The following is a 10616-nucleotide window of genomic DNA, read 5'->3' on the forward strand; positions in this document are numbered from 1 at the left end:
TTTTCGGTACAATCAGAATAGCATAAGGGGATTAACATCCAATAGCCCAGTGTAGATATCAAAAAAAAAGGTTAGTATCTGTGCTACCCGCGGGCTAGTATGTGAAGGAAAATTCCCAAACATGAACAGATGCGCAGGGCTTAAAACAGATGGTGTCACGGTCATTGAAAAGAGGGAGGGGGGCACGAATATTGACCTCTTTGTTTCGCCTCACCACAATGATAGCGATTTGGTTCACTTGCGAATGTAAAAAATTGTTAACGTAGGTGTCTGTGCTGTTTCAGAAGGTCATTGTAATGTGGTCCGAGAGATCAGTATTATTTTAATCGTTGCTGCGTGGTAAAGAGCATAGAATAGAGTGACTTCCCAATTCTGAGGGATATGTAGTGTTAATGTATCATGATGATTTAGTGTTTGGCTCATGAAACGGGTGATTTTATATTCATGACTTTTTCATTACCTTTATAGATGCATAATTAAGCACATAGCATGACCTACACACGCGTAACATGAAAATAAGCTCTTTATCGTTGTTATGAAATACACACATTAAAGTAAACGACGTCAGCTTTTTTTTGGTTTGGTATTGAGCAAACCATATATGTTACGAAGGTACGTTTGTATGTACGTTGATAGCAGGATTTTATTGTCAGAAGTCTAGTAACACAAATACCTTAAAACCTAGTAAGCCACTGTAGAAATCAAATTTACGGAGCTACTGTAGCCACACAAGGTCAATGAATAATGTGCAAGAAAAGTGACAGCCCGAGTCACAATGGAAACCCTGGACTCTGCTGGAAACTATAGCATTTGCATGGCTAGTTTTTTATATGGCTAGTTTTTTATTGACCGCTATACGTATTCTCCAAGCAGAGTTTGGTGGGGAAGATTGTGACCTTTTTATCATATGCTCCGTTTTTTTGTCCGCTCTCCCCACCAACCTCTGCCATATGTCGGAGGCCCAAGGCTATTGACAGTTAATCGTTGCCTTATCAAACTTCGTTTGCCGTGTAGGTGTGAATTCAGCCAGGGAAGCCTACCATGTGCGATTGTTGAGCAATAAAGTTCATTCATTCCTTCATTCATATATTGTATACTTTCCAAACAGAGGTTGGTGGGGAAGATTGTGACCTTTTTATCATTTGCTCTCCAAAAAACGGAGCATATTATAAAAAGGTCACTCACAATCTTCCCCACCGACCTCTGCTTGTAGAGTACATTATACGGCTCATAACGCTGCCCTGTCTATCCGGGCCTGGCGTGACAAGCGGCGTTTCATTGCCGCGATACGTCACGCATGACGTCACCGCTGGGATGGTACCCTCATTAGCAGGCCGCCTGAATTGTCACCCCGGGGTGGGTTCAATTCCCGCAACATCTGCAGAGGCGGGATTTCTGCGAAGAGATGGGAATATAAACATTTTTACCATAAATTGTAAGAAAATATTTACTTTGCAAAGATGTCTGCTGTCACATAGTGGTAGATGAAAAAGTATTAACCCCCTACATGTATGTCCAAACATCGTATGAACAAAATGCGAGGAAAGAAAATTTCAAAGACGTATATTGGAACTCACAAAACTACCATGCACAACGAAGCCTTCATATGTTATAGTATATAGAGTAGTTTGTTTTCCACAACAAAATAACATGGAATAAAAAAGGCGATAACGAACGCGACAAATGAAACATCTATTTCCTATGAGCTCGAGGCGCGCTGGTATGATACGATAAAGCGCGTCTAACTAGCGGAAGTGACGTATTGTCATAAATTATTCCACGTCCATGTCCTGTACGTCTGATCGTATTACAGAATGCGTCACTACAGACATAACTACAGACGTTACTTTGGATTTTATTCATGGAAGAGCTAACATCAATTCTGTAGCTCCGAACATTACAATGAATTTATAAGAGATACTGTAAATACAGAAATGTTCGCAGTGGTTTAATGTTCGCGGTTTTCGCGGCAACTTTTCACCGCGAACCTAAAGCCACCGCGAATATTTTTTCCAATACTATTACAGTATGTATAGCACTGCCGCGAACTTAAAACTACCGCGAACACTCAATTTTCCCCTTAGCGCTAAATAAAAACCACGCGAACTTTGCATTTACAGTATCGCATTTGTTTTTGTGTAATGTTGGTGCAAGTTATGTCAAGATGCTCCATGTGTATGTTGTACTGTGTTGTTGCAATCCAAACAAATTCTATGAAAAAAGGCCCCACAATATTCGTACTTCAAGGTGCTAAGAGGTGATAGCTGAACACCGTTCCATACGTGCCTTTTCGGTCACAATCTCTGTTTTTAGCCCCCTTCACACTTGATTTGATTTTATTTTATTTGACTGTAGGAAAGTACAGCCAGGACTACCCAACTAGCCGAAGGCTATTACAAAGGGTTAGCCCTGGGAACAGTATATTCAAAGTTCAATACAAACTTTCACAAAGTGCGCATGCGTCAAACACACACATAGCGGCGGACACAATACACAAAGTAAAATTACATCGAAGAAACAAGATTTAACAAAAACCATCACAAGACTGAAGCACATATGGAAAAAAAAATGCACAAGACTAAGCTATATATAAATCGTTAACAATGTCAAGCCAAAACTTAGGTTTATATTACATACTAGATTAGCAGATTATACAACATAACATGTCATCTAATACTTGTGGTAGGTCAGTCAATTATTTACAGAGTATTTGTTGCCGAGTGATGTACAGAGTTTGTTTTTGAAGGAGCTGACAGTAAGGGATGTGCGGACACTTGTCCGTATATGCAAGTCCGCATGAGTTGCGAATAATTTCTTATTTTTCTTTTAAAATTAACGTAAAGTGATTTTTTCGGTTCGATATCCAGGCTGTACAACGGTAGGTCAAAGTGAAAAACAACTTCTTCCCCTCAAACTCTACCTAAAGCAAACAAATATGAATAGGCAACTCATATGCACATGAATATACGCACAATTGTAAATTTGTGTGCTTGTGCTTTGGTATGGAGCAAGGTTTGCTTGTGATGAATGTATGACTCACACTGCAGCTGAATTCAATATACCACCCGGACTGTTTACGACTTGGAACCGTAACTTCATATTACCCGAAATCCCCCACCGCAGCAGAACGCAGTAATGACCTGATCCGTCTTACAAAACAGGCTCTGAACGGCTGCCAAAGTTCGCAGAGGGGGGGGGGGGGTGCGATGTCTAAAGTACTCTTCTTGTATACGTGATGTACACGTTCGTTCATGTCCTTTAGATATGACTTGTTTGCTTGTAACAAGGTGTAGATATCCTAGCTGAGGGCATCCACACACAGGACTATTAAGTCAAGTAAAGGATATAGGTTAAGGAATAGATCCAAAATACGTGATGTGTACAGCGTTTTCCTAATTGTACACACTAGCCGTAGTATAGACATATGCATGCGGATCTTGATTGTACTATATAACCAGCTACCAAGGCTGCCTGCTTACTTTGCAAAATTTCACACTTATGGAGATCTTAATAAAACAAACAAACAAATAGTTGTAGCGCGCAGCTATGGACAATACATTCTATATTGTACACATCCAAATTACTTGCGCGATGTTTTCAAAGGTTTTCTATTCGTACGCACTAGCCATGCCGTTCATATCACATACATGAGAATCTTGATTGTATTTAATGAGGTATCGATATCCTCATTCCTAGAGTGCATAGGATACAACTGCAGTCACAACACGCGCGGTGGTGTCAACACTGTGCTGTTTAAAGATATACTTGCGATAACATTTGACACACATTGGTTGCAGTTAACGATATGCTATTAGTGTTCCAGCTTGAAAAATTCGAGTAAAGATTATAAGTCAAAATGCAGATCTAACCTGCGTGATGTTTTCATCGCCATTCTGGTTGTACGTACCAGCTGTAGATTTTATATCATTAACATGCGGATCTTAATCATAAGTACTTAAAGTAGCGAGTTGCATAGGGTACATTTTGAATTCAACGCTGTTCTATTTGTATAGCTATATATTTGCCACAACAACTTACTTTGCATCTTCATTGCAATTAACGAGATGGTACTAGAGTTCGAAGCATACGTATCTTAGAGTTTAGGGGTACAGGGGTCAACATCATATGCAAGGGAATGTTATATATAGATAACTCTGAGTTTCTGACGGTATCATATCTATATCACTTTTAAGCTCATCATATTTCATTTCTTTAATCTACTGTATGTCTGACCATTGTATATGTTTTGTTCCTGTATTTGATTTAATTGTATTTCATGTAGATGGACTCCTACCTTCAAACAAACCAGCCTTAGCCTCCCGCGCACTTTACTTGTTGATTGGAACACATAGCCGGCATGCCAGGCGTTCCGGGAATGCGCCGAAGGGGCGGGGTTATGGCTTAGGGATACAGAGGTCAACGTCAGGGCTGATTGAAAGTCAACAGCCGCAACTTATGACATCATCAGGGCAGGGTTGCCTAGCAACGGTCAGGGTTCAATCATGACGTTGTCAGTCACACGACTAGTGGGTGATCTCGTGATTTTAAGGAACCCCAGGAGGTATAAATTGATATAATGGAATATAATATAACACAATTTATCATTATATGATATACTAGAATAAATTAGAATAGAACATAATATGATATGATATAATAAAATGTTTTTATCATCTTGTGGGACAGATTCATCTCTGCCTAACTAAATTTCTCTGTCTTTTACTGTATGTACTTTTTTAACAATGACATTTTTATCACATGTTATGTAATAAGAATGGGACTTATCACTAGGCACATGAAACATTTTGCGCCATATTAATTTAACGTTAGCCAATGCATGTGACCTGTAGAATCAAATAGAATCACTCAATCACCTATCGTTGTATGGCAGAAACTACTATGAAATAATATCTAATATAGCAAGGACGATTACAATGGCTTGAGCAAGAAAACATACATTTCATTAGTTTTCAGAATGTTGCTTACTAGGTAGTGCATTTTGATCTGCATAAAATTCAATCCGTTTACTAGTCAACAAGAAAATCTAAGCTACTTTCTCCTGGTGATAGAAAAGACAGCAATATTTATCTCTATGTAAGCAAATATCTAAGTAAGCAAATACCAGGACTATCTCTCTGTAACAGGCGAGCAATCCTCGCTACGCCTCGGAATAATCCGTAAGCTTTGGGAGATTTGTCATCAGGGAGTCTCATTAAAACTGAGCCGCGCTGGGCAAGCTTTTAAAGCTGGTAGCGGGAAGCCTGATAATGACTTGTGGTCGCCGTTCTTGTATGAGTTTAACGCCAAAGATTGTAATTTAGGTCATATTACTATGTGGTATCATCCGTAATCTATTATTTTGTAACTTTTGTTCTTATCAAAAATAAAACAATAAATTATATACATGTAAACTTAAACTTTTATTGCAAACGTAGCTTGTAATGATGTCAATAGTATATCTACAGTATTTTGCAGTTATATACCTAAAAACTTTGGCAGTAGTATATCTACGATATTGTAAATGTTACAACTTGTATGAACTAAGTCTGATCATGCTCCAAAATCGCCGCGTGTTCTATAGATCTATCATCGGGGACCTGATAAAGAACAACTCCCTCTGAATGATCACGCCACGCTGGAAACCTGCCAGGTTACGTTGGAAGGCTGCCATGTAGGATAAACAGCTGATAGACGGCTTACTGGGTTCCTCAACAATCCATTTGTGTTGGGAATCTACTGCTAAATTCCTCCTGGGTTCCTTTTACTACTTTTCTTTCTGATGTTTTTGATGTTGCGATGTGACACTGCTGCAAGCATAGTTACATAATAAAAGTACAGTATTATCATATTAGTTTCAAGGTTTTCTTATTGTCTTTGTTTCACAAGGAGGGAAATGAATACAGAGATTTAAAATCTTGGCAGTATGCTTCAGCGTATTGACTGCTCTCGTGATTTTGTCTTATTACTCAAATAATAATTCCACAACAATCTTGTGTGCATCATCTGTCCTGCCGTTTTGCTGATTAACTATCTGGTTCGATGGAATATTTATTTAATAGCTTGACAATCGCACAGAATCAGATCTTTAAGTAGAGCATGTAATCAGAAATAGAATTAATCACTTGTCTCTACACCATCCACAATCTCCACACAGTTTCAAAACTACCCTTATCTTTACTCTTACTGTAAGTTACAGCCCTTTCTGCTTGAAGAGACTGATAACCTCATTCGTAAAGATCTAATATAGAAAAAAAAGGATAGCATAAGACCAAAATCTGCTATTTTTCACATGCAAAATGTCGAGTGACAGTTGCTACTTGTCCCACCCCACTCAAATATACACCATCCACAATATCCACACAACTGCAAAACTACCCTTATCTTTACCCTTCCTGTAAGTTACAGCCCTTTCTGCCTGAAGAGACTGATTGCCTCATCTGTAACGTCATTATGGCGGGAGAAATGCCCCGTGTTATAGGCGCGCAGCCAGACTGTGGGTTTTTATGTTCCCGCCTAGTCTGACCTTCCCGGAAATCAATGTTACGGGAATTTGCGTGCTGGTTAGTATTCAAACGCGTATCTTTCTTCTCCTTGTTTTTTTAGAAACGTCGGTTGTCTTGTAGAGTTGCATTTGAAATGTAGCGGTGTCAAATATGTTGACGCCGAAGTATCTTTGTAACAAGGGATACGTCTACGTCTGAGACGTTTCTAAATCTGACGGTTTTTCAAGGTTTCAGAAGTCTACATTTCCGGATATCAATGTTACGGGAACTTGTACTCCGGTTATACTCAAGCTCGTATCTTTGTATCTGGTTTAAAAACAATGGTCATCTTGTAGATTTATCATTGTGGAAGTATAAATAACGTTGGCGTCATGTTATCATTTTGACAAGAGGAATCTTCATCCTGGAGATGCTTCGACAGACGACGGTTTTACAAGATTCTAATCAGTCTGACCTCCGTGGAATCAATGCTGCTGGAATTCTCGCTCTAGTTATTTTAACGTTTGTCCAAAAGGTGGGTCGTCTGTATAAATTACAAGCGCGGCATTATTGAACGTCTTTTTCTACTGGCAAGATCATTTTTATTCATTGTAAAGATAAATTGTTGATATCCTTGTGGTATATACAACTATGTATAAATCCTGACGCGAAAACGCGAACAATTTTCCTTTCAACAACATTAGTGTGCGTATTTATCATGATCGTAACCAGTTTTGGGCTCCCTTTTTACCACATATATTGAATTGTGTGATGTACAAAGAAGATAAAATACAGTGCATTGAATAAATCAAAACCATCATTTGAATTTCCCGTGTGCCTCATAATCCACGTAAATTACAGACCATGGCACGGTTGTGATGAAAACGTTATTCAGCACCAAGGACGGTGGGAAGACTAGGAGCAAGATAAGAATGATATGTAGTATTAGTATTTTCAACTAGGATTTACCAGCACTAGCGCACGACAGTAGTGATGATGCACACAGGACTGTGTATTCAAAGTTACTATGAAGGTACAACAACGAAGCAGAATATAGCTCAATTACATTATTGACAGCTTACTCATGAATGTGATTACCCTACATAGGAGAAATCGTGATTACCCCTTAGCAATGTCATTTTAGATTTGAAATCGTCTCATATCACAGAGTGAAGAACATATACAAATCTTCAGTAAGACACTTACTATATAGTCAGATGGTAGACACAATAGCCGTACAGCAAAATCAGGGCAGAAGCTGAGCTAGCTCAATAACATTTCGACAGCGTATTCATTTATGTCATTATCCTGGTACATAGGAGACATCTTGATTGGCGCCTAAGCATTGAGTTGTTGACTTTTAAATCATTTCATAGTAAAATTAGCATTATCTAGGCAGAATTTAGCACATTTTGACAGCTTATTCATTCATATGAATACCCTATTCGAATGACTTTTCACTCTGCCATATAATATGACATGTTCATTTTTCAAAAAACCCAATAGAATAAAACACATATTGAATAAGCTGCCAGTCAGCCATTTTGAGGGTGTACTCAAAACTCGTACAGTAAAATGCACATGTAAATTGCCGTCTTTGTGTGAAACATTTTTGACAGATTATACATTCATATGATTATCATATTCAGGTAACTTTTTATTTGGTCATGTAGTACGCAATGTTCATTTTTCAAACCACCTTATAGAATAAATCAAATCTCAAATAAGCTGCCAGTCAGCCATTTTGAAGGTGTACGCAAAACTCGTACAGTAAATGCACATGTAAATTGCCGTCTTTATGTAAAACGAGGTCAGCTTACATATTCAACCTATATATGCACAATAGCACCCATAAATACACATCACCCTCTGGAGAAATTCTGCCCAGAGGCCACCTGCTACCCATAATAAGTATTACCGTAGATTAACATGGATGAGTTTTGGCTCATGAAAAGCAAGCTTTGAATATGGTGTTATTAATCTACTTGCAAGCAAGAAAAGTTTTGAAATGTTCAACGATATTGGGTCATGTACATTTGTACAGCAAAATATAGATAAAAATATGCGTTAAAGACAATCAATTCTTTGCGTTTTGAGCTTGTATTTATGCTTAATGCCGTCATTGATCACATAACCATAATCGATATGAAATAATGATTAGATAAATTACACCGTTAGAAAAATAATGACTATTGATATTATTTGGACAAACAGATGCACATAGTATTACATAGACATGTTCAAGATGATATCTGGACAAACGGACACTATAACTACATCTCATACGAGATATATCTTATGATTGATGATATACACATTCAAACATAAAGAGGGACATATATCCGTAAATCAAGTACAAGCGATGGTTTATGGAATAGTATTACAAAGACATGTTAAAGATAATATGAGAACAAACGAATATTTTGAGAACATTTATTCGTATATACATATGTGTAGCTTATCTTTGATGATATATTTAGCCAGAATCATAAAGAGGGACAAATATCTGTAAATTGAGTACCAGTCATGGTATATCTTTGAAATACACTCGGTGAAAACCGTTTCGACAGAATAGCGGTGCTGTGAAATCCCCTATGGAATAATTACGGTATTGTCCATTACTGGCCAAATTCAGACCCGACCAGCTGTCTGTACGTGTAGATTAGTTTGATTGAAGCCGTTCGGGATAAATGAAATGGGCTCTGAATCTGACGGCTTCGTTAGAATGAAATGATATCATGCAATTCCCTTATGGGTAGGCCATTTCTTCAACAGCGAATAAGGTAAATTCCATGATAGTTTGAAGTGAACAAATTTTATATTTTAGTAAAATATTTGTGGAATAGATATATTGCTTATTCGTGAAGTGTTTAGGTCTTGAAAACGATGTAAGGATAATAAATGATTGATCTGTTAGTGAGAACAGCTTTTACAAGCTCTTGCTCATCTGCTAGTCAGTGTAGATTAGTTTGGATTGAAGCCGTTTGGGATAAATGAAATGGATTAAAATGGTAAACGTGAATCTTGCGGCTTGGTAAGGATGAAAATGGGACATGCAATTCCCTCATAACTAGGTCTTTTCTTCTACAGTGCATAGGGTGTATGCTAGCTATAAGAAATTTGAAAGCGCACAAATCTACCTTTTGTTTGTAGAATAAATTGTGGATTAATCATTTGCGTAGTAGTGTATTTCTTTAGATGTTGAATACATGTATAACGTAAGAAACATATCTTGCACTTCTGCCTGTCCTTGCAACTTAGTTTGATTGAAGCGTTTTCGACAAATGAAATGGACTCGGAACGACTTGGGATTAGGAACATCAGACATGAATCACTGGCGTCTGTGTAACACAGAAACGGGGACCTGCAACCCCCTTTTGTAAAGGCATTCCCTCGAGACGAAAAGGCATATCTGACGTTTCATCTTCAGGTATTCACATTATGCTTGATTTATTGATGATTACTGTAAGAAAATTGTATTTTTTAGCGTCTTTGTCTATTTATACGGCAAGATACCTAGTTGTTGAGAAAATGCAATTTTTGTTTCTCTTTCTTGTTTTTGTTTGAATATGATACAAGCAACTATAAACTAAGATTGATCAGTTTTTAAAAACAGCCTTCTTGACATCTTGATCAATGTCCTGTCCGTAGAGATCAGGTTGATTTGAGCTGCTTAATTCAAATGAAATGGACGGGTGATGGCTGGAGATTATGACATCCAGACATGAATGATTGGCGTCTGAGTTAGACAGAAACTGGGAACGCTGTAATTCCCTCGTGGGAAGTCATTTCCTCCTACACCATGCAGGAGACGTGCTTGAACTCAAGCAGCTGTAACTATTTCTAAAGCAACACAGATTTGATTTCGTGACTTCCCTATGAATTTCCTAGTCTGATTTGATTCGCGATTGTTAAACAAATACTCATTCATTATACATTAGCAATACATCATGCTGTTTCAAGCAACAGGAAGGGTAATCTTCGTCTAATACAAATGACAAAACGTTGTTCAAACAAATGGAACAAAAAAACAACTACACCTCGATATTTGCATGGTTTTACTATGCAATTATTATCATAAGAATTATTCTAAACAGAGATTTATTCTCAACAGAGTCTGAAATGTTGACACTG

The 10616-nt window shown here is 37.8% G+C and overlaps 1 protein-coding gene across 11 annotated transcripts in view; it reads left to right on the plus strand.

Moving 5' to 3' along the window:
* LOC136424855 (androgen-induced gene 1 protein-like) overlaps nucleotides 1-10616 on the plus strand; it is a 51101-nt gene that overhangs the window by 12041 nt on the left and 28444 nt on the right. The window lies entirely within an intron of this gene.

Source organism: Branchiostoma lanceolatum, chromosome 18, assembly GCF_035083965.1.
Source record: "Branchiostoma lanceolatum isolate klBraLanc5 chromosome 18, klBraLanc5.hap2, whole genome shotgun sequence".
NCBI classification, from domain to species: Eukaryota; Metazoa; Chordata; class Leptocardii; order Amphioxiformes; family Branchiostomatidae; genus Branchiostoma; species Branchiostoma lanceolatum.